We start from the raw sequence: 25,660 nt of genomic DNA on the forward strand, positions 1-25,660 counted from the left end.
TGAAGTGATCATTAAAGTAGTTAGGTCTAAAGACAATTGCTACATGTGGAGTTCACAAGAAATTGGGTACTCTTCAATGTGTACCTTGGCCAAAGAGGAAGAAGTGAAGATATGGCATCAAAGATTGGGCCATCTGCATCTTAAAGGTATGAAGAGGATCATATCTGTTGAAGCTGTTAGAGGAATTCCCAACTTGAAGATTGATGAAGGAAAAATCTGTGGAGAATGTCAGATTGGAAAACAGACAAGGATGTCACACTAGAAGCTCAGACATGACACCACTACCAAAGTTTTGGAACTCCTCCATATGGATTTGATGGGACCCATGCAAGTGGAAAGCCTTGGTGGGAAGAAGTATGCATATGTAGTGGTGGATGACTTCTCCAGATACACCTGGATCAATTTTATAAGAGAAAAATCTGATGTTTTTGAAGTCTTCAAGGATCTTTGTCTAAAACTGCAAAGAGAAAAGGAAAGTCCTGTTATCAAAATTAGAAGTGATCATGGGAAGGAATTTGAGAATAGCAAATTTGCTGAATTTTGTTCACCAGAAGGGATTCATCATGAGTTCTCATCTCCCATTACTCCCCAACAAAATGGTGTGGTGGAAAGAAAAAATAGAACTCTTCAAGAATCAGCCAGAGCTAGGATTCATGCTAAGAAATTGCCCTACCATTTTTGGGTTGAAGCCATGAACACAGCCTGCTATGTTCACAACAGAGTGACATTGAAGAAAGCCCTCTATGGGTTGAAGCAAGCTCCTAGGGCTTGGTATGAGAGACTCACAGTGTTCCTCACTAACAATGGATACTGGAAAGGAGGTATTGACAAAACCCTATTTGTGAAGAATGAAGGAGGGAAGCTCATGGTGGCACAAATATATGTAGATGACATTGTGTTTGGTGGGATGTCGGATCAGATGGTTGAACATTTTGTTAGACAAATGCAGTCTGAGTTTGAGATGAGCCTTGTTGGAGAACTGACCTACTTCCTTGGGCTACAAGTCAAGCAGATGGAAGATTCTATCTTTCTATCTCAAAACAAGTATGCCAAGAACATTGTTAAGAAGTTTGGCATGAAGAATGCAAGCCATAAAAGGAAACTTGCTCCTACACATGTGAAAATCTCCAAAGATGAAAATGGTGTTAGTGTAGATCAAAGTCTATACAGAAGCATGATAGGTAGTCTGCTATATCTCACAACAAGCAGACCTGACATTGCATTTGCTATAGGTGTTTGTGCTAGATATCAAGCTGAACCAAAAGTCAGTCACATAAACCAAGTGAAGAGAATACTGAAATATGTCAATGGCACCAGTGACTATGGGATGTTATATACTCATGGATCTGGATCTATGTTGACTGGTTACTGTGATGCTGACTGGGCTGGAAGTGCTGATGATAGGAAAAGCACATCAGGAGGATGTTTCTTCTTGGGGAACAATTTGATATCATGGTTTAGCAAGAAACAAAATTGTGTATCTCTATCCACTGCTGAAGCTGAATACATAGCAGTTGGGAGTAGTTGTTCTCAATTGGTTTGGATGAAACATATGTTGACTGAATACAATGTCACACAAGAAGTCATGACATTGTACTGTGACAACCTGAGTGCTGTAAATATTTCCAAAAATCCTATTCAGCACAGCAGGACAAAGCACATTGATATTCGTCATCACTTTATTAGAGAACTTGTGGAAGAGAAGATCATAACACTCGAGCATGTTACTACTGAAAAGCAATTAGCTGACATATTCATAAAAGCTTTGGATGCTAATCAATTTGAATGTTTAAGAGGGAAATTGGGGATTTGTATTCATGAGAATCTATAGCAATCAAAGGAGTTTGTGGTTAATATCCCAGAGGATATTTCTGACAAAAATAGCAAGGATTTTTGCAAGGTGTTTATAAGAAGAAGATGCTACTTCCTCATATTAAGCTGTGAAGGTCCCCTTGCTATGAAGAATGTGTGTGTTGTTATGAAGACTGGTCCCCCTGTTGGTTTGGCTGTTCTGGATGATGTTTTGGCTGTTATGGGTGCTGGATAATTTGTTGTTTTTCTGTTGAAATGTTTGTAATTTTTGGCAGTCCTTACTGATGCCATGATGTAATATTTGGGCTCTTTATGAGTTCCATGGATTTCTAATTATCTCAGCTATTATAGTTGTGTATAATTATGGTTTGTATCTCCTAACATTTATGTTTTAACATTTTATATGTTATAACATCTGTTGTGACATTCTCTGCCAGGCTAATTGACATTTATTTTGTCTAATTTGTCACCTTTGGTCTATTTTGACTAAAAAGGGGGAGAAGGTATTTTGTGGAGAGCTGCAGTTAAATATGTGGAGCTGTGTGGAGATGTATGTATGTGCTGGTGTAGTTGAACAGATGAACAACTAATGTTGAAGGAGATGTGTTTGATGTAAGACAAAATGTTGTTCTGTTTATAGATGTTGGAGGAGATGTCTGATGTGATGCACAGGTGATGTTGAAGCAGATGTCAGAGGGTGACTCTATTTGTTACAGGTGCTGTTATTACAGGTGTTGTTATTGCTGAAGGAGATGTTTGTGTTGTACAGACTTAGGGGGAGAAGAAGTAGTCATGTGCATTTGTGTGTTTTACTAGTTGCTATTATAGCTAGTAATTCTGTTTGCTTCTGTTGCTGCTTAAACACTGTTATGCTGTTTAACTGCTGATGTGTTTTTCTCGTGAACAAAATGGACAGATATATGTTTTAGACAAAATTTGCCAAAGGGGGGGTTTGTTGGTTCTAAGTGTTGGCAGCAATTTTGGTAAAACAAAGAGTGTTCACAAGATGTTGCATGTGATGTCTTAACATAAGATATCTTGTACCTGCTGGAGTTTAAAAATATAATTATGCAGGATTGTTTCAGGATGTCATACACGATGTCATGACATCTGATATAATGTACCTGCTGGATATTTAAAATGGAATTATGTAGGATTTGTAGCGGTGTATTCGTCGCTATATGATTTATTGGTTAAACCATAAGCTAAGTATACAATGAATTCGAGTCGCCACCGCACTTTTATTTATCCTAAGGACTGGTTAAAAAGCGAACAAAAACCTAAGAAGTTTTACACGTAGAAAACCAATAAAAAGATCAGAGAATCTGGGTAAGGGGTAAGTTACGCAATGGGAAGGTGTTAGGCACCCATCACGTCCTAGGTACTCCTAGGGAGCCCTTTTCACACTTGTTGTATAAAAAAATGTTTATTTGTTTTGACATATTGTGCAAACATGAATGGGATGATGAGAAAAGAATATACAAGTTAGTTATTTTTGTGTTCGAACGGATGAACCCGTTGCCTACGTACCTTCCATCAAAGGTAAGGATCAAAACGCCTTAGTTCGGCTAAAAGATTTCCAAAACATTTGTGAGTTCATTTTAAAACAATAGCACTAAGGCTTTACGTTATCCACGGGAGAACACTCAACCTTTTGAAACAACAAGTCCACCATGTGAGAAAAGCTTCCACTCGCTAGTGAGGGGTTAACCCTATAATAAGCGAGGAAGACTTACAATTCAATCAACTAAGGACAAATAGGTGAGGTTAACATCAACCAACTAGGATAAATCAAACCTATGGCTAATGTATGAAAACTTAACAAGCATGGACAAAGCCACAAAACAATTGAGTGAGTTGGATTAATGGATTATGATTATTCACAAAAAGGATGGTCAAAGTATGATTAAATTGATTCAAAGAAGTGTTATGAAAAGAATTTTGAAAAGTCATGGACTTAGGGTCCAAGTTTCTAATTTTAAAGGAGTGAGAATGTTTGCACAACATGTATTTACAAGTTTGAAAAAGTCAACAAGTGAAAAGGGGTTTTGAAACAAAAAGGGTATGGATGAAGCGTAAAACTTCCTAGAAGTTCACCTCTTGAAATCATATAGAAGATGATTCAAGGGTATCCTTAGGAATGAGGCAACAAATTAAGTAAACAAAACAAAAGCAAGGTGATACCGGATGCCATCAATGGTCTTATACCAATCTCACAAAAGCGGATGTCGGATACCAATAACTGGGTTTACACCAACCTCCTAAAATAAAACAATGATACCGGATGCCAATAAATGGTCTTACTCCAATCTCACACAAAGCGGATGTCGGATACCAATAACTGGGTTTACACCAACCTCCTAAAATAAAACAATGATACCGGATGCCATCAATGGTCTTATACCAATCTCACAAAAGCGGATGTCGGATACCAATAACTGGATTTACACCAACCTCCTAAAGTAAAACAAAACTTGGAAGTCAGATGCCAATCTATCTGGACTTAAACCAACCTCCAAAGTATGGTCATAGGAATACAAATGCCACATCACAGGGACTTACAATTGCATCCTCTCATACAACAAACGAGAGCAAAGAAGATATGAGTGACCAATGAGGTCTTACACTCTATCCTTCCATATCATGGGAACAAAAGCCAATCAACATGGACTTACAATTGTCCTCAATGGGAAAACATCAATGTCACAAGGACAAATGAAATGATCATGCACTAATGGCAAACAATGATGATAAATGCACAATGGCAATCAATGATAGTAAATGCACAGTGGCAAATCAAGTAATCATGTATAAATGAATCAAGTGATCAATCACATAAATTCAAGTAGCACACACTATAACCATTCAATGGGGCTCAAGCAAAAGGGTGAGGCATTAAAGCCAACTGTAATAGGGTTAATGTTGCTCTTAACCTTGCCATTGAGTGACTAAGGTGAAGCTGATGAAAGGATATGAGGGGTGTGCCTCATCACTCTTATCTCTGGTCAGAGAGAGTATTGAATATCAGAAGGTGTGGGAGTTCAGAAAGTAGGAACTCTCTCCACATTTTATTGACTCGATAGATCTTGGGTTAGGATCTCAATGCTACAACCATGTAATGGGAGCAAGGAGAAGACTCACAGAATAGTGGGAGATAGGCTACATATCTCTTATATCCACCAATTGCCTCAAATGAGGACTTTTCCTGCTTGGGACAAACATAAACAATCACAATCATTGCCTCTTAAGGAGGACTTCAGACAGTTGCCTGGCTAAATAACAAGCCAGGTCTTCCAGACTACATGGAGACAAGAGAGTCTACCTCAATGCAAATTGCTATACAAGCAAAGCAATGCAAGTTCTTAAGAGAACTGAGCAACTAAAGGGTACCTGAAATCAATCAAATATAATCAGCATCCCATTCAAAATCAAACAGGCAAGGTAATAAACCAATAATCAATCATAATCAAACATGTGCAAAGCACAAGGCTCAAAGCTCAAATGAGCTAAGCATCCTACAAGACAAACAATTAGTCAAATGAATTCAACTCAAATATGCATCAACCTCCTTAAGGCATTAGCTTTTTAACCTGAAAAGTCAAAGTCAAGCTCAAACATAAGTAACAAGACCACTAGGACAAGCCTAGGGTCCAAAGGATGGAAAAATCTTAAAACAGCAAGTAAAACATGATCAAAGTCAAGATAATTCAAATAAGAAGAGATCCCAATTGGTCTCACATCCAAACTATGCACTAATTTTATTTCATGCATAAATTAAGGCAAAGTGATCAAAGTTGAATCACATATGGACAACCAGAATGATTTCAATAAAAAAAATATCAAAACAACACAGTAAATTCCACAAAAATTATATCCTAAACAGGGGACATTCAATGAGCTACATATTAATTTTCATGCATTTTGGACTAGTGGAGCTATGTCAATTAAAATCAGCATGTTAAGGCATGCAAAAACACAACCAAAACTAGTCACAACATGAGTATCAACTTCAATCAATGGTAAAACAGTGAAATCAAATTAGAAATGAGTGGGACCAAAGCCAAATCAAAGCTATACATGTTAGGAAGAATTCCACCAAATTTCACATTCATAGGATAAGGGATGAGCATTTAATGATACATGTACATTTTGTTACACATAAAACAATCCAAAATTGCTAAACAGCAATCAAAAATCCAAATAAAATGGAAACTGGATCAATTAAATCCACAAACATTCATGTTGAAAGTTAACATATACATTGTATCTCATGCAAAAAATCAGGGCCATAGGCCTAAGGGAAGCATGGAAAAATAATTCATGAAGTCAGCATAGCATAGTGTGACACATTTTGTCACACTCAAATTAAATAAATCATATCTAACAAACCAGAGGTCAAAAAATCACAAATGATACACCAAAAATTCCAGGAATGTGTCAAGAATCATCATATGAAATTTCAATTAATTTGGAGCTAGCATGAATATTTGGTGATTAAAATGGTAAAACATGCAATTATGTCACACATGTCAAACATCAATAAGCCAATTAAAATTTTACCAGGCACAACTTACACTACTATGCCTAAAAAAAAGTAGATTAAATTTGGGATCTAACAAAAAAAATCCCACTTAATTTGGACTAAAATTGGATTTTATATGAATTTTATAAGTTTTGATTAATTATGATAATATTTATTTAAGTGTAATACGAATTAATTAAGCTACAATGGCGTTTCCGTAAATACCAAAACGCCACTGTAGCTCATTAATGCCGTGGCAGCTCGCGATTGGCTATTATGGGAGGGAAACAAGATTTTGAAAGTGGAAGCGCACATCATGGATTGAGCACGGTAATTTTTTTCCAGATTTCTAATCTTCATCGCGGTTCATGCGTGTTCATCACTACCGGCTACGGTCTCGAATTTTTCTCAACGAAAATACACATGTTATATACCGTTGGAACCGGTGTTCGACGTAGATCATGAATATGCTAACGAAATCATCCAGAAGTTAACGCACAAAAAGATTCGATCAAAAGAAGCTTTGACGTACAAACTTAAAATCAAGATATCTCGATGATTACTCGATGAAATCGCATGGTTCAAGCGGCAATACACTCTACATTCTACGCACTACAAGATGCATACAACAATTTCAACAATTAGAAGGTTCGAAAATCTCACCTTCTTGAAGCACAGTGTGGAATCTTGACGTGTTTTGATCCAAATCTTGAAAACAGATGGAGGATAATGATTATGAAGGTGTTTGGTGAAGAATTCGCAGCTCAACCGTGCATAATCATGAAGAATTTTCCACTTGCCATTGATGCTCAAGGTTTTGCAACAGTTGGAATTTGTACGTGTTTGGCTTCAATCTCCACAAACAGAACTTCAATCTTACCTACACATGAAGATTCAAACAAAAACTTGCAAGAACAATGGTGAATTTTGAAGAAATGGTGAAAAAATGCTTATGTGAAAAATGTGAAAAATGGAGAAAAAGTGAGAGAATTTGGAGATTTTTTGTGATGAATCTGAAATTGTGATTATCTTCTTTTGATTCTGTTATAATTAAGTTTATATATGATTGCCTAATCCAACTCATAATCATGATTAGCAATTTTGGATAATTAGCAAAATGTGCACTTGTAAGCAATTTGGCATTTTTGCCCTTGGATGACTAGAACCAATGTAACAGTGATTTATCACTTTGAACAAGTCATAATTTTCATTTAGAAGCTATTGGAATTGGTCCCATGCCAAAATTCTTTGTACTTTGAGTTTTGGACCATTTTGCCCTTGCATTTTAATTAGTTCACTTAAAAAATGACCTTTTTATGTGAAGGTTTTTGGCAAAATGTGATGATGGATTATGAAAGTACATATCAAATGTGGTTTTCTCAAAGAAGAACCATCCAATTTGGCCATTCCATGTGAAAGTTATGCCACTTTGAATTCGGGCATTTTCTGAAAATGATTTGACCATATCTTGTCAACCATAAATGGGAATTGCATGTTCTTGGACTTTTTGGAATGGTTAGAACAAGATCTTCAACTTTCATGTTGGACAAATTTCATTTGAAGCTTGTATGATGAAGTAATTTTGAGGAGCACAACTTTCCATTTTGGGCAGGTGAGAATTACAGGTCATTTCCATTTTGGGAAACTTTTTGTCGGACTTCAAATCCTTCAACCTTGATCTTTGAAATGTCAAATGAGACTTGTATGGACATGAATGAGGTCTTTCTAACCATCTCACACCTTCCAATCCCTAATTAAATGCACAGTTGACCACAGTTGACTACAGTTGACTTTTCTAGGGTTTTGGTTGACTGGGCCATGTTCTGATGAATTCCAAGCCTTTTTCTCTTGAGATCTTGATTCCAAATGACATCACAAGTTATATGAACTCTTTATGGATGATCATGGTGCCCAAATTCTTCAAGAATGGTCACCATCTAGCTCAATGGCTGATTTTGACTGTTTGACTGATGATTGCTTCAGCTGCAAGAAACATGGTTAGATGACAATATTTTTGTACTTTTGGTTAATAAACATATGAAAAGCAATGACATACAAATGCAATACATGCTTGGTGATCAAGAATTCCCACTCATAAGATACCCACCCACTAGGAGGGAAGCTAGGGTATGCAATGATCCTTGAGGCCATGATATGATATGATATGGGCCATGAGGGATCTTAGGGACAAAATTGGGGTCTTACAGGATTGTTCCAGGATGTCAGACCCGATGTAATGACATCTGTACACAGAACATTCAGGGTGAATGTTATGTGTTATGTGATTGCGCTTTTAATGGCAATTTATGTATGATTGAAGATCTGATTTACAAACGCATTCAATCATTAATTACAACTTGATTTACTTATTTTCCAAAGAGATCTAATCAGCTGTCATGAGAAGATTTGAATGGAAAATAGTTTTAGGGTTTTATGATGTCCAAGCCCAGCTAAAAGCTTCTATAAAAAGGACATGGAAAACCTGATTTGATACACAAGAAATATAGAGCGAAATATTGAGAGAGAATAAGGGTTTGTGTCTTGTGTGGTCGTGTGACTTGTAAGCCATTCAATTCATCCATAGATGATTGAATTGGTCTGATTTGTAAGTTGTAATTTGTCACTCTAAGCTTTTAAGCATGAGTGTGTGTCTACTTGATTAAAGTTGTTAAGTAAGATCAAGTGTGTGTCTACTTGATTGAAGCTGTTAAGTAAGATTAAGTGTGTGTCTACTTGATTGAAGTTGTTAAGTAAGATCATGTGTGTGTCTACTTGATTGAAGCTGCTAAGTAAGATCAAGTGTGTGTCTTTGAAGAGTGTCTTCTTTTCATAAGTAATTGTTGTTTAAAATCACTGGTGTGATTGAGGGGGAGTAAGTGGGTTCTCACATCTAAGAGTTCTTAGGTAGAAATCACACGGGTAGAGATTAGGTGAAAAAGACTGTAACTTCTGGAGTGTACTGAGAGTCTTTGAACTGATTCTATTTAGTAGATTTCTTTCCTGGCTTGGTAGCCCCCAGACGTAGGTGAGTTGCACCAAATTGGGTTAACAATTGCTTGTGTCTCTTGCATTACTACTCTTCATCTTTATCTTGTTTGCATTATTCAGATATTAGTGTCGTGACATTACCTTCGACATCTCATATCTGATACCAGAATTTCATATTGGATTGCATCCAATTTGTAACCCCTCAAATTTTCCCTCCTCATTCATGCATTCATTTTAGGTCATTTAACATTTCATATTGCATTTCAGCAAAGTTCATCTGAATTGGAGTTCGACCTCTGGTCAACTTTGGTATACTGAAGCAGTCAAAGTAGGGTTCCTCAAGAAGTGAGATGCATTTTTGGTTTGAAGATGTTGTGTAGAGCTCTTTGGAGTTAGAATTTCATTTTCAGAGGTTTTCTTCAAAGGATCAAGCTTAATGAGCTCAATCCAGTTCAAAGTTCAACCGCGAAGTTAAGAGTCAACTATTGGTCAACTGAAGGTCAAATGGAAAGAGAATGACTTGAGGTACTTCTAACATGTTCAAATGGGGTCTGTTCATCATTCAAAACGTTATCTTGAAGGAGCAAAAGTCTGTTCTTGAGCTGTCATGCTCGCTAGGCGAGCAGAATGGTTCGCCTAGCGAGTCCCAAGAAAAGCCACCAGAGTGTGAACTGTCATGCTCGCTAGGCAAGCAGATCCTTCGCTAGGCGAAGCCCACGCGTTTTAAAATATCAAAAAAAGTATAACAGAAAAATCATGGGCCTGAACTGCCTTCATTCTGAGCCCACCAAGCCACAAAAATCAGAGTATAAATTCAAAATTTCATTGAAACAAAACCCTGGAGAGAGAAGATAATAGAATTCAGAGCAGCATCCATACACACTGAAGAAAACTCATTTGCACAGAATCACCTTTACCAACTCCATCTCATATAAACCCTAAGATTGCTCTGCAAACCCAACCGTGCAATTCAATTTCATTCGATCTCTCCAATCAGGTTTGCCCTATTTCCATTACTTTACGCTTTCAATCTGAAATTTCTGAAGTATGAGGTATTTTGGGTGAATTTGGAAGAGTGGGTATCGTTAGGTTTTGCATTTGGTTTTAGATGTGCATGAATGTGTAGAATAATGCCTTGAATGTTTACTCACTTCGTTGCTGAGATGGATACCATAGGGTTTGGGGTTTCTGAAATCGGACTGTTATCAAGGAAGAACCCAGAACCCGCAGACATTCGCTAGCCCATCGCTAGGCGAGCCTGCAGCGAAGCTTCACTAAGCCTTCGCTAAGCGAAGCAGTAGCGATCATGACAGTAGTGGTTTTTCTGTTCGCTCTCTAATCTGTTTTGTGTTCGTTGTGACATGTTTTCTATTGCATCCTTTTGCACATGTTTTGGTATGTATGTCATGTCTTGATGTGTGGAGCCTTGCCCTCTGACTTTGAGTTTCGATATCCTTTTGATGCATTTGTTTGACAAGAGGTTTAGGCCTCCTATCCTTGGTTGTTTTTTGTGAGCTTTTTGTGAACTTTAATAGCATGATTCACGTGGTGGCTATGATTCTTTTGTTTGATGCAACTCTTGATTGGCCCCAATCTTGTTATTCTAACTTGTTTGTTGAGTTTTTGTGAGGGCTCACAAGACTCTTGAAGAGATAGCTTGCTTGGTATTCCACTTTATTTGTGGGATAACATTTGGAGATTTATTCTGATTGCTTTGCTGACTTGCTTTCTTTGCTGGTGTTAGCTTAAGAGATCTCTGGGTTTCTTGTTTCTTTAGTTGTTGTTACTTCGGATCTTTATCCGTGTGGTAGATATCTTGATCCCTTTTACGTCTTTCCCGCATTTTTACCGCTTTCTTAGCTGGAAGACCTCGATAGGAGGCAATGTTTTTGTGTGTTTACTTTTGTGCCCAAAGACCTCCAAGAGGAGGCACCAGTGCTAAAGACCTCCATGAAGAGGCAATTGACGGATAAAAGGGATTAGTAGTCAATCCCCTGTTATTTAGTGTGTCGTTCTTTATGCTCGCACTACGTGTCGATGCTTCAGAATAAAAGCCCAAGATCTTTTGTCCGGTCGGTCAGTGGAGAGGGTTCCATCTTTCTGAACCCCCACGCTTTGTCATGAGCTCACCCTGCCCAGGGTTAAGAGCTATGAGGTCTTATCCTCATTACCCTTTTGATCTGCTCACCCTGACGTTCAATGTCAGTTGGTTAAGAGCCCATTTGATTACCTTTCCATGGCTTGTTTGTCGAGGTTGATAGACTAAAGCCCTACCCACGTTTGTTCAAGCCCCCTTGTTGATGTGTTTACTTTATGCTATATGTTTTTTGTGTGGTGTGATCGTCTCCCCATAGGATTGCTAGGCTTTGTACAGTCTCTCGTCTGCATGTCAATTAAGGTAGCACGGTTCCTTCGTCTAGGACTTCCTTTTTGCATGAGCATTCCTAAAAAACACAAACAAACTCATTGATTTTTCTTCTCCTAAGAACACGTTAACTCCTTCTACTACAGGTGAGTAAGTCTCCAAAGGTCGAGCATCCGGTAGATTGCATAGTAACGTCGTTCATCTAAAAAACACAAAACAAACAAAAATAGGTTAGCCGAGCTACGGTGCTCTGATTCTCAATCCTTCTTGAGATACGTATGCAGCAGGGTAGGGCCTGTGCGAGCAATAACTCTTTCTTTTCCCTACTTTGATTTTCTCTCTTTCGCATCGCATATAGGACTTTTTATACATACACTTTAGACATAAATAGCAAGCGTGGATCCTATGGAGTACCACAAACGTGAAGGGGTGCGATAACCTTCCCTTCACGTAACCGGCCCCCTTACTCAGTTTTCTTTGGTTCGAGACTTTTTTTTATCCGTTCCCTCTTGGTTATGCAGTACTACCTTTCCCTTCTCTTGGGATAAAAGTACATAGCTGGTGACTCTACTCTTTTTTTCCCGCTCCACCTCTTTTCGCGTTTGTACTTGGATTCGGGAAATCCGGGGAGCGACAGCTGGCGACTCTGCTGGGGATTTATTTTCCCTAGTGGGCCTTTCCTAGCGTATTGTTTATTTATTGTCTATTGTGTGTTATTTATTTATTACTTTGCATACTTATCTGCTTGCATTGCATCCTATGTGCGCTTTACTGTTTCATGCATATTGTGCTGGCTATGTATTTGTTTTGCTGTTGGGTGGGAGTCACAAGAGGTAAAAGGCCCAATACACAGGCTATGAGTGAACTTTAGGACACCTAGGAATAGAGTGATTCATGGGAAGCGGGTGGTATAGCGCCACTTAGCGGAACATGGTATCACGAGCAGTTCAGATTCTGATGGGGTATTATCGTTGCATACACCTGGTGTGCATATGATGATATTCTTGAAAGGATTGTTTATCCTGCGTTTCTCTTGACCTTACCCTGGCCTAGATTACACCCGTGAGTGGGGCGGGAATGAATCATTTACAGGTACTGATGATGACTTGTTCTGTTGGTGACCGTATCCTGTTGGTGACTTTTGTTTGGTTCTTGTTGGTGACCGTTGGTTCTGAAGTATGGGTTCTAAGTTTATGACTGTGTTCTATGGTTCCCGGTTCCAGATTCATGCTGAAGTTCTGATCCTGCGCCTCGTGATACGCAGCCAACCAACCATTATTTCATCATTTTGCATCATAGCATGTTTATTTTTAAAAAAATAATGCATAAAAAGAAAAAAATTAACCCGCATATGCATATCATTTTTCAGGTTTATTCATGATAAAACATAGCATACGCATCATACACATATCATTCTTGCATCATTACAGGTGTTCTTGAAGAGGATTTCTCATTCTTGTTCCCGTGTGACAGGATTGCTGAGTATCATCCGCACCGTTACGTAACAAGGCAGAATCAACAGAAGACCATGGATTAATTTCAAGCAGATCTAGCAGAGATGAGGACCAACATGGCCCAGTTCATGAGTATGATGCAAGGGGTAGTGCAAGGGCAAGAGGAACTCCGAGCCTTGGTGCAGAGACAAGAAACTGTGATTCCCTCTGTCGGTCAGAATCCGCCAGAAGGAACCCCTGTCAATGACACCGCTGCTGCTACCAACCCTGTCAATAACTATGCTAATGGTGACGAATTGCGTGGTATTAGAATCGATGGACAGCCCATCATTACAGAGGCTGCTAATGCTCGAGCGGCATGTGCTCCAGTTCACCATCCTTCTCATTTGGTTGACAAGCAAGAAGATATGTTCACTATTCCCAGTGATGATGATGAATTTGGAAAGGCGGAAGAGAGAGATAGAAAGGTTGATACCCTTACTGAAAAGAATCGCGCCATGGAGTGCCAGAATTCCTTGGGTTTTGATGTTTCTAATATGGATTTAGTTGATGGTTTGAGGATCCCGTACAAGTTCAAAGCGCCATCTTTCGACAAGTACAATGGCACTTCTTGTCCCCGAACTCATGTGCAAGCTTACTACCGGAAGATATCCGCTTATACTGATGATGAAAAGATGTGGATGTACTTTTTCCAAGACAGCTTGTCTGGAGCCTCTTTGGATTGGTACATGGACTTGAAAAAAGAGTCTGTCAGAAGCTGGAACGAGTTAGGTGAAGCTTTTCTGAGGCAGTACGAGCATAATATGGACATGGCTCCGAGCAGAACCCAGTTGCAGAGTTTGTTTCAAAAGACCGGTGAGAGTTTCAAGGAATACGCCCAGAGGTGGCGTGAACTAGCTGCGAGAGTACAACCTCCGATGTTGGAGAGAGAATTGACTGATATGTTCATTGGAACCCTGCAAGATGTATTCATGGATCGTATGGGAAGTTGCCCGTTTGGTAGTTTTTCGGATGTTGTGATTTGTGGAGAAAGAACTGAAAGTCTTATCAAAGCGGGAAAAGTCCAAGACCTTGGTTCTTCAAGTTCTTCAAGTGCTAAGAAGCCATTTTCAGGGGCACCCAAAAGGAGAGAGGGTGAGACAAATGCTATACATAATCAGAGAAATGGAGGACAACAATACCGTCAAGTTGCTGTTGTGACTATTCCAGCAACCCAACCTCAACAACCACAAAGAGGACAACCACAACAACAACAACAACGCCAATTCCAACCAAGACAAAGAATGCCAGATCGTCATTTTGATCCGTTGCCAATGACTTATGCTGAATTACTCCCTGAACTGCTCAAGTTAAAGTTTGTTGAACTTCGCACTATGGCTCCATTAACAAGGATTCCCGCTGGTTATGATGCTAATGTCCGTTGTGATTTTCATTCTGGTGCGCCAGGGCATCACATCGAGAATTGTCGGGCTTTTCACCATAAAGTTCAAGACTTGATTGATGCCAAAACGATTAACTTCGCTCCTACTCCGAATGTGGTGAATAATCCTATGCCTCAGCATGGAGGGTCCAGAGTAAATAGTGTGGAAGATGGGGAAAATTTGAACTTGGTAGTCAATGTTAAGGATGTTCAGACTTCGTTGTTTGTGGTGAAGGAACGTCTGCTTAAAGGGGGAGTATTCCCGGGATGCGACAAGAATTGTTCAGATTGTGGTAATCATGAAAATGGCTGTATGAAATTGAAAGAAGGTATCCAGGAATTGATGAATGAAGGTTGTTTACAGTTTGATCGAGTAGTGAAAGACCGTGAAGAGGTATTGACTGTTACCATTTACTTTACACCGTCAGAAGGTCTTGTACGTGCTCCTAGAACTATTAGTGCGCCTGTGACTATTGGTACTCCTGTGACCGTAGCTGCGCCCGTGATCATATTTGCTCCGGTGACTGTTGGTGTTCCCAAAATTATTAATGCTCCAGTAACTATCAGTACTCCTACCACCATTGTTGCTTCTAGTGGAAGACTTATTGAGAATAGTAGACCAATCCCGTGGCAATATGACGATGCTTTTTGCAGAAATAGAAGACCAGAGAATCAGACCAGATCAGTAAACCATACTCCAGTGACGATTGGTTCGTCAAATAAGACTCCAGTAACAGTTGGTTCGGCTGTGGGTAATGTGGGAGGACCCGGAGGATTTACGAGAAATGGTCGTTTGTTTGCACCACAGGTTCCGAAGGATAACAATGTTGAGGCTCTTGCTAGAACAAAAGGAAAACAAGTTGTAGTTGAAGAAGAACCAGTGCGAAAGGAAGTGCCCGAGGGTTCTTTTGAGAAGGACGTGGAGGAATTTATGAGGATTGTCAAGAAGAGCGATTACAAGATCGTGGATCAGTTGAACCAGACACCGTCAAAAATCTCTATTCTTTCTCTGTTGATGTGTTCCGAGGCACACCGTAACGCCCTGTTGAAAATGTTGAATATGGCTTATGTGCCTCAAGAGATTTCTATTAACCAGCTTGAAGGTGTTATTGCAAATGTTAACACGAGACATGGTTTGGGATTCACGGATCTAGACTTGACACCTGAGGGTCGCAATCACAATAGAGCTCTGCATATCACGATGGAACGCAAAGGCGCGGTTTTGTCGCATGTTTTGGTTGATACCGGTTCTTCTTTGAATGTGCTGCCCAAAAAGGCTCTGAGTAAGCTTGAGGTCGAAGGGGTTGTTCTCACACCAAGTGATCTTGTTGTCCGTGCTTTTGATGGATCCAAGCGATCAGTTTGTGGTGAAGTCACGTTGCTTGTGAAAATCGGCCCGAAAGTGTTTAATATTGTCTTATATGTGATGGATATTCAACCAGCATATAGTTGTCTGTTGGGGCGTCCCTGGATACATGGAGCCGGAGCAGTTTCTTCGACTCTCCACCAAAAGCTAAAATATGTGTGGGATGGTCGAGTTGTGACCGTGTGTAGCGAAGAGGACATCTTTGTGAGCCATTTATCCTCCTTCAAATATGTGGAGATGGATGGCGAAATTCATGAAACTCTATGTCAAGCTTTTGAGACTGTCAATATTAAGAAGGTGGCTTTTGTTGAACAGAAGAAACCAGGTACCTCGATTGTGTCCTATAAACAAGCTCTGGAGGTCATTCATTCAGGTAACGCGGAAGGCTGGGGCAAGGTGATTGATGTGCCCGTAAAAGAAGACATGTTTGGCATTGGTTATCAGCCTTTTCAATCATCAGAGCAGGGTGTCCAGAATTAGAAAGGGCCGTGTACTTTCACTAGTGCTGGATTGATGAATCACGGGGATGTCTTTGCAACAGACAATGAAGATGGTGACAGTGATTGTGATATGGATAATTGGGTGCGCCCGTGTGCTCCAGGGGAGAAGATCAACAACTGGACTGCTAAAGAAATAGTCCAAGTTACTCTTCAGACAGAGTAATTTTCTTCTGTTTTTTCATTTTGCATGAAAGCCCTACGCTCTTCCCAAGGCGTAGCGGTTCATCGTAGGGCCACATCATATTTTGAATTTTCAATGATTATCATCAATAAAGGACGTTTTGCAATCAAATTTGTGTTCACTGTCTTTCTGTTTTCATTACTTTCATTTTCAAAACAATAAAAATGGCAATGTTTTTTTTTGTGACTTCCTTGAACTCTTTTCTAAAATAAAGCATGAAACACCGTTCATGCAGAATTGATCTTGCGGATTCCATTAAAAACAATTCTGTTATGGCTCAGTATGACTTCGATAATCCCATTTACCAAGCCGAAGAGGAGAGTGAAGAAGATTGTGAACTCCCCAAAGAATTGGCCAGACTATTGAAATAGGAGGAAAGGGTCATTCAACCTCATCAGGAAGAGTTGGAAGTCATTAACCTTGGTATTGAGGACGCAAAGAAAGAGATCAAGATAGGGGCCGCTTTAGAGGAAAAGGTCAAGAGATGGCTGATTGAAATGCTGCAAGAATATGTGGATGTATTCGCATGGTCGTATCAAGATATGCCTGGTTTGGATACAGATATTGTGGTGCACAGGCTACCTCTCAGAGAAGATTGTCCTTCGGTAAAGCAGAAGCTTCGCAGAACTAGTCCTGATATGGCTATCAAGATCAAAGAGGAGGTTCAGAAACAGTTGGATGCAAGTTTTCTAGCAGTTACCAATTATCCCCCTTGGGTGGCCAACATCGTACCCGTGCCGAAGAAGGATGGTAAAGTCAGGATGTGTGTCGATTACCGAGATTTAAACAGAGCCAGTCCGAAAGATGACTTCCCATGACCTGACATTGATGTATTGGTCGATAACACTGCTCAATCCTCGGTTTTCTCTTTCGTGGATGGATTTTCTGGCTATAATCAGATCAAGATGGCGCTAGAAGACATGGAGAACATGATATTCGTTACACCTTGGGGCACGTTCTGTTATAAGGTAATGCCATTTGGGTTGAAGAACGCTGGTGCTACCTACCAAAGAGCTATGACGACTCTCTTTCATGACATGATGCACAAAGAAATTGAAGTGTACGTGGATGATATGATTGTGAAGTCTCAAACAGAAGAGGAGCACTTGGTAAACTTGCAAAAGTTGTTTGAAAGATTGAGAAAGTTCAGACTGAGGCTAAATCCAAACAAGTGTACATTTGGAGTGAGATCTGGAAAACTGTTAGGTTTCATTGTCAGTGAGAAAGGGATTGAGGTTGATCCAGCGAAAGTAAAAGCTATTCAAGAAATGCCTGAACCAAGAACGAAAAAGCAGGTTCATGGGTTTTTAGGGAGGCTGGACTACATTGCACGGTTCATATCTCACCTAACAGCTACGTGCGAACCGATATTTAAATTGCTAAGAAAAGATCAAGCAATCAGGTGGAACAGTGATTGTCAAAAAGCTTTTGATAAGATAAAAGAATATTTGCAGAAACCTCCAATTCTTATACCTCCAGTTCCTGGGAGGGCTCTGATAATGTACCTTTCAGTAACAGAGAATTCGATGGGGTGTGTATTGGGACAGCATGACGAGTCTGGTCGAAAAGAGCATGCAATATACTACCCTAGCAAAAAGTTTACCGATTGTGAAACAAGATATTCGCTGCTCGAGAAAACTTGTTGCACTTTGGCATGGGCTGCTCGCCGACTAAGACAATATATGTTGAACCATACTACCTTGTTGATTTCTAAGATGGACCCAGTAAAGTACATCTTTGAAAAGCCGGCTCTTACCGGACGAGTGGCTCGTTGGCAGATGATTTTGACAGAGTATGATATCCAGTACACGTCGCAAAAGGCCATCAAGGGTAGTATTCAGTTTGATTACCTTGCCGAGCAACTAATTGATGACTATCAGCCGATGATGTTTGAATTCCCCGATGAAGATATCATGTACTTAAAGATGAAAGATTGTGAAGAGCCTCTTGTCGAGGAAGGACCGGATCCCGATGACAAGTGGACACTGATGTTTGATGGGGCGGTAAATGTGAATGGAAATGGTGTTGGGGCAGTACTCATTAATCCTAAAGGTGCACACATACCTTTTTCCGCCAGATTGACTTTTAAAGTAACCAACAACGAAGCTGAGTACGAGGCCTGTATCATGGGGATTGAGGAAGCCATCGATCTAAGGATCAAAACTATGGACATTTATGGAGATTCTGCTCTAGTGATTAACCAAGTCAATGGAGACTGGAATACTCATCAGCCGCATTTGATTCCTTATAGAGATTACACCAGAAGGATCCTGACTTTCTTCAAGGCAGTAAAGTTGTATCATGTACCCCGAGACGAAACTCAAATGGCTGATGCCTTAGCCACATTTTCTTCCATGATTAAAGTTCATTGGCAGAATCATGTGCCACACGTTGCTGTGAATCGACTCGAGAGGCCTGCGTATGTGTTTGCAGCCGAGTCTGTTATTGATGAGAAGCCGTGGTTTTATGATATTAAGAATTTCCTCAAAAGCCAAAGAATGACAAGAAGACACTGAGAAGGCTAGCTGGAAGCTTTTACTTGAACAAGGATGATGTGTTGTACAAGAGGAACTTTAACATGGTTCTGCTCAGATGCGTGGTTAGACACGAAGCAGACATGTTAATGTAGGAAGTACACGAGGGATCTTTCGGTACCCATGTTGGTGGTCATGCAATGGCCAAGAAGTTGTTAAGAGCCGGTTATTACTGGATAACCATGGAATCTGATTGTTTCAAATATGCTCGGAAGTGCCACAAATGTCAGATCTATGCAGATAAAGTGCATGTACCACCAAACCCTCTGAATATTATGAATTCTCCTTGGCCATTCGCGATGTGGGGCATCGATATGATTGGAAAGATTGAACCTAATGCTTCTAATTGACATCGCTTCATCCAAGTCGCGATTGATTACTTTACCAAATGGGTGGAAGCAGCTTCCTATGCCAATGTTACCAGACAAGTGGTTGCTCGGTTCATTAAGAAAGAAATTATCTGTCGTTATGGGGTTCCTGAGAGAATCATCACTGATAATGGTTCAAATCTCAATAACAAGATGATGAAAGAGCTTTACAAAGACTTTAAGATCGAACACCATAATTCTTCTCCTTACAGACCAAAGATGTATGGTGCTGTAGAGGCGGCAAACAAGAACATTAAGAAGATTGTGCAAAAGATGGTTGTGACGTACAAGGATTGGCATGAGATATTGCCTTTCGCTTTGCATGGGTATCGTACCTCAGTGCGTACGTCAACCGGGGCAACTCCGTTTTCACTTGTGTATGGCATGGAGGCAGTCTTGCCAGTAGAAGTTGAAATCCCTTCTTTGAGGGTGATGATGGATGTAAAACTTGACGAGGCTGAGTGGGATCAAGCCAGGTTTGATGAGTTAAACTTAATTGAGGAAAAGCGATTAGCAGCTGTGTGCCATGGACAACTATATCAGAGAAGGATGAAGAAGGCCTTTGATCAGAAGGTGCGTTCTCAAAGCTATCAGATAGGTGACTTAGTTTTGAAGAGGATCCTTCCTCCCGGTACAGATAACAGGGGCAAGTGGACTCCGAATTATGAAGGTCCATATGTTGTTAAAAAGGTCTTTTCTGGTGGAGCCTTGATGCTTACAACTATGGATGGTGAAGATTTTCCGTCTCCTGTGAATTCAGACGTAGTCAAAAAATACTTCGCATAAATAGACCCGCTGGACAAAAAAGAAAGTCCAGGCAAAAAAAGGGCACCCCGGCGAACCAAGAGAAAAAGAAAAGAAAAAGGTTCGGGCAAAAGTTAGGGATAAAGAATAAAAATAATATGTACACCCGGTAAGTCGAAAACCTGCAAAGGCGGCTTAGGCAAAAATGGGTATCCCGGTGGATTGAAAACCTGAAAAGGCGATCCAGGCAAAAGAGGGATTAAAGCGAAGACTACAGTCTGAGTTATCTGTACTTCATCGCGTTTCAGTGTCTACCATCTTGAAAGATATGATCGATCCAATCACTCTTCTCAGAAAGCAAAGAATTTGGGGAAAAGTGAAGATCTATGAGTCATAACAGAATTGGAAAATAGTGGAATGCCGTGTTCACATTGCCAATAGGATAATTTATTTTCTCTTTTGGCGCAATTACCTCTTCCTAGGAATTGCTTCCTGATGTATTTGCCTTTATAGGCCATTTTCAATCAATAAAAGTCGTTATTCAGTCAAATTGCTCTCTTGTTTTTTATTCTACTGTTTTGTTTGCAAAAAACGTCCGAATTTTTGATAAACATTGCATCTAAAAACATGAAGGCTAGACAATGACGTGCGGAAAGATAAAACATCTGAAAATCATTTTGAATGTTGAGTACACTTGAGTATATTTTGTCCATACGATCCCCTGGGGCATGTATGTCTTGTCGTTTTGCAGGTTACTATCTTTGATTGATGGCTAAAGCAGATGAGCCAAAGTTTGTTCGAAGGAGGACCCTGTTGTTTCAACACTGTCCAGTCGTGTAAGAAGTTGGGTCGTCTGAGTCGAGTTCAGAATTTGTTTCCCCAGCATGGTCGAGAGGTTGGTGCTTGCCCAACAAGTGACTCCCCAGTTGAGTTGGTTTCTCTACCGTTTTGAGAATGTCAGATCAGTAAGTATCCTCAGCATAATTATTGTATATCCCCACAGAGTTGGAAGATCGAATCAGAAATGGTGTGCTCAGTAAAGTGATCATTTGCTTCCCCAGCAGGAGTTTTCCTCCCTTTGCATCTTGCATGTAGTAATCATCATTTGCATTCGCATTCTCAAATCGCGTAGCATTTCCATTCAGTATGGAGCATTACGCCATGGAAAACTCAAACATATGCATACATGTATTAAAATAGATTGGATCGTATTTCCGGAAGAGACGAATCATTTTTCAACATCAGTGTAGCACATTTGCAGCAGTTGCTCTTGAAAACATTCAGAATCGATAATCCCAGTGAGATTTATTTTCTCACCAGTCCGTGAAAGGAAAGCTTGATTCTCTTCCAATTTAGTCACCAGTAAGTGTCTGCCTTATTTTGACATATGTAAATATCATCCTCGCGATACCGGTAATTGTCGTGTTGATCCCCGTAAATGTCTGTGCTTTTTCTTTGATGTCGGCGAACAACATCTTTCGATGTCGGTAAACGTCGAATTCCAATCGTTGGCCATCAATAAATGGCATGTCTCTCATGGTGTCTACAAAAAATCGTTCTGTCAACACCCGTGTGTGTCCTTTCCTTTTTTGGTGTCGGTAAACATCACTGTTCGAAGTCAGTAAACATCAGCCGCTTGTTAACCATCGGTAAATGGTTTTATCGTTTAAGATTCCCCAGCAGATTCGCTATCCGTAAATATCGAGCATTTCATTGTCGCCATCAGTAAATGGTTTCGTTTCATAAATATATTCTTTCCTTGGTGTCTGTAAACATCTTTGTTCAATGTCGGTAAACATCGAGTTCCTTCCCAGTCATCGGTAAATGTCTGGTCTTGTTTCACTTATAAACATCATTGTTCGATGTCGGTAAACATCGAGTTCCTTCCCAATCATCGGTAAATGTCTGGTCTTGTTTCACTTGCTCCTCCCCAGTGAAGTCGCCATCGGTAAATGGCCTCGCTTTCTTTGATATCGATAAATATCAAATTTATTTTGAAGCCGCCATCGGTAAATGGCCTCGCTTTCTTTGATATCGGTAAATATCAAATTTTGTTTTGAAGCCGCCATCGGTAAATGGCCCCGCTTTCCTTGATTCGTCACCTACAGAGTGCAAATTCTCCAGTTCTTTTGGTATTCAATCCATATTTACCTTGAAAGTCTGATAGCCGCTGCTTTCATCCATTCAGGTTCACAGTTGATTGAATAGGGGCAGCTGTAGCACCTCAAATTTGCCCTCCTCATTCATGCATTCATTATAGGTCATTTAACATTTCATATTGTATTTCAGCAAAGTTCATCTGAATTGGAGTTCGACCTCTGGTCAACTTTGGTATACTGAAGCAGTCAAAGTAGGGTTCCTCAAGAAGTGAGATGCATTTTTGGTTTGAAGATGTTGTGTAGAGATCTTTGGAGTTAGGATTTGATTTTCAGAGGTTTTCTTCAAAGGATCAAGCTTAATGGGCTCAGTCCAGTTCAAAGTTCAACCGCGAAGTCAAGAGTCAACTGTTGGTCAACTGAAGGTCAAATGGCTAGAGAATGACTTGAGGTACTTCCAACATGTTCAAACGAGGTCTTTTCATCATTCAAAACGTTATTTTGAAGGAGCAAAAGTCTGTTCTTGAGCTGTCATGCTCGCTAGGCGAGCAGAATGGTTCGCCTAGCGAGTCCCAAGAAAAGCCACCAGAGTCTGAACTGTCATGCTCGCTAGGTGAGCAGATCCTTCGCTAGGCAAAGCCCACACGTTTTAAAATAAAAAAGTATAACAGAAAAATCATGGGCCTGAACTGCCTTCTTTCTGAGCCCACCAAGCCACGAAAATCAGAGTATAAATTCAAAATTTCATTGAAACAAAACCCTGGAGAGAGAAGCTAATAGAATTCAGAGCAGCATCCATACACACTGAAGAAAACTCATTTGCACAGAATCACCTCTACCAACTCCATCTCATATAAACCCTAAGATTGCTCTGCAAACCCAACCGTGCAATTCAATTTCATTCGATCTCTCCAATCAGGTTTGCCCTATTTCCATTACTTTACGCTTTCAATCTGAAATTTCTGAATTATGAGGTATTTTGGGTGAATTTGGAAGAGTGGGTATCGTTAGGTTTTGCATTTGGTTTTAGATGTGCATGAATGTGTAGAATAATGCCTTGAATGTTTAATCACTTCGTTGCTGAGATGGATACCATAGGGTTTGGGGTTTCTGAAATCGGATTGTTATCAAGGAAGAACCCAGAACCCGCAGACATTCGCTAGCCCATCGCTAGGCGAGCCTGCAGCGAAGCTTCGCTAAGCGAAGCAGTAGCGATCATGACAGTAGTGGTTTTTCTGTTCGCTCTCTAATTTGTTTTGTGTTCGTTGTGACATGTTTTCTATTGCATCCTTTTGCACATGCTTTAGTATGTATGTCATGTCTTGATGTGTGGAGCCTTGCCCCCTGACTTTGAGTTTTGATATCCTTTTGATGCATTTGTTTGACAAGAGGTTTAGGCCTCCTATCCTAGGTTGTTTTTTGTGAGCTTTTTGTGAACTTTAATAGCATGATTCATGTGGTGGCTATGATTCTTTTGTTTGGTGCAACTCTTGATTGCACCCCATCTTGTTATTCTAACTTATTTGTTGAGTTTTTGTGAGGGCTCACATGAATCTTGAAGAGATAGCTTGCTTGGTATTCCACTTTATTTGTGGGATACCATTTGGAGATTTATTCTGATTGCTTTGCTGACTTGCTTTCTTTGCTGGTGTTAGCTTGAGAGATCTCTGGGTTTCTTGTTTCTTTAGTTGCTGTTACTTCGGATCTTTATCTGTGTGGTAGATCTCTTGATCCCTTTTACGTCTTTCCCGCATTTTTACCGCTTTCTTAGCTGGAAGACCTCGATAGGAGGCAATGTTTTTGTGTGTTTACTTTTGTGCCCAAAGACCTCCAAGAGGAGGCACCAGTGCTAAAGACCTCCATGAAGAGGCAATTGACGGATAAAAGGGATTAGTAGTCAATCCCCCGTTATTTAGTGTGTCGTTCTTTATGCTCGCACTACGTGTCGATGCTTCAGAATAAAAGCCCAAGATCTTTTGTCCGGTCGGTCAGTGGAGAGGGTTCCATCTTTCTGAACCCCTACGCTTTGTCATGAGCTCACCCTGCCCAGGGTTAAGAGCTATGAGGTCTTATCCTCATTACCCTTTTGATCTGCTCACTTTGACGTTCAATGTCAGTTGGTTAAGAGCCCATTTGATTACCTTTCCATGGCTTGTTTGTCGAGGTTGATATGACCCCTCTTGACTAAAGCCCTACCCACGTTTGTTCGAGCCCCCTTGTTGGTGTGTTTACTTTATGCTATATGTTTTTTGTGTGGTGTTATCGTCTCCCCATAGGATTGCTAGGCTTCGTACAGTCTCTCGTCTGCATGTCAATTAAGGTAGCACAGTTCCTTCGTCTAGGACTTCCTTTTTGCATGAGCATTCCTAAAAAACACAAACAAACTCATTGATTTTTCTTCTCCTAAGAACACGTTAACTCCTTCTACTACAGGTGAGTAAGTCTCCAAAGGTCGAGTATCCGGTAGATTGCGTAGTAACGTCATTCATCTAAAAAACACAAAACAAACAAAAATAGGTTAACCGAGCTATGGTGCTCTGATTCTCAATCCTTCTTGAGATACGTATGCAGCAGGGTAGGGCCTGTACGAGCAATAACTCTTGCTTTTCCCTACTTTGATTTTCTCTCTTTCGCATTGCATATAAGACTTTTTATACACACACTTTAGACATAAATAGCAAGCGTGGATCCTGTGGAGTACCACAGACATGAAGGGGTGCGATAACCTTCCCTTCACGTAACCGGCCCCCTTACTCAGTTTTATTTGGTTCGAGACTTTGTTTTATCCGTTCCCTCTTGGTTATGCAGTACTACCTTTCTCTCCTCTTGGGATAAAAGTACATAGCTGGCGACTCTACTCTTTTTTTTCCGCGCCACCTCTTTTCGTGTTTGTACTTGGATTCGGAAAATCCGGGGAGCGACACCATTGGCCAGATCTTTTCAACTCTTAACTTTTAAATTTTTGCTTAGGATTAGTCTCTTCATCTCCTCCCACTTCTTAAATTTCAAATCTCTCCCCCTTTTCAAAATCTTCTTTGCTTGTGATTTCTAAACTTAGACCTTATTGCAAATTAGAAACCTTGGCCTTATGCCATGGCATTTTTTTACACTCTTTTCTTAATCAAAACTCGTAAATGAACTTAACCATATTGACTTAAAATTTCAAAAGACAAAAAAGAACTAACACTCTTCCAAACTCTTTAGGCCCTTTTGTGATTCTTTTAAATTTAAATTTTTGTTAAAAGCAACTCACTCACTTTGAAATTGATACCACGAACTACGAGGTTTTGATCCCTCATTTTATGTTGGT

This window comes from Lathyrus oleraceus, chromosome 5 (assembly GCF_024323335.1).
Source record: "Lathyrus oleraceus cultivar Zhongwan6 chromosome 5, CAAS_Psat_ZW6_1.0, whole genome shotgun sequence".
Lineage (NCBI taxonomy): Eukaryota > Viridiplantae > Streptophyta > Magnoliopsida > Fabales > Fabaceae > Lathyrus > Lathyrus oleraceus.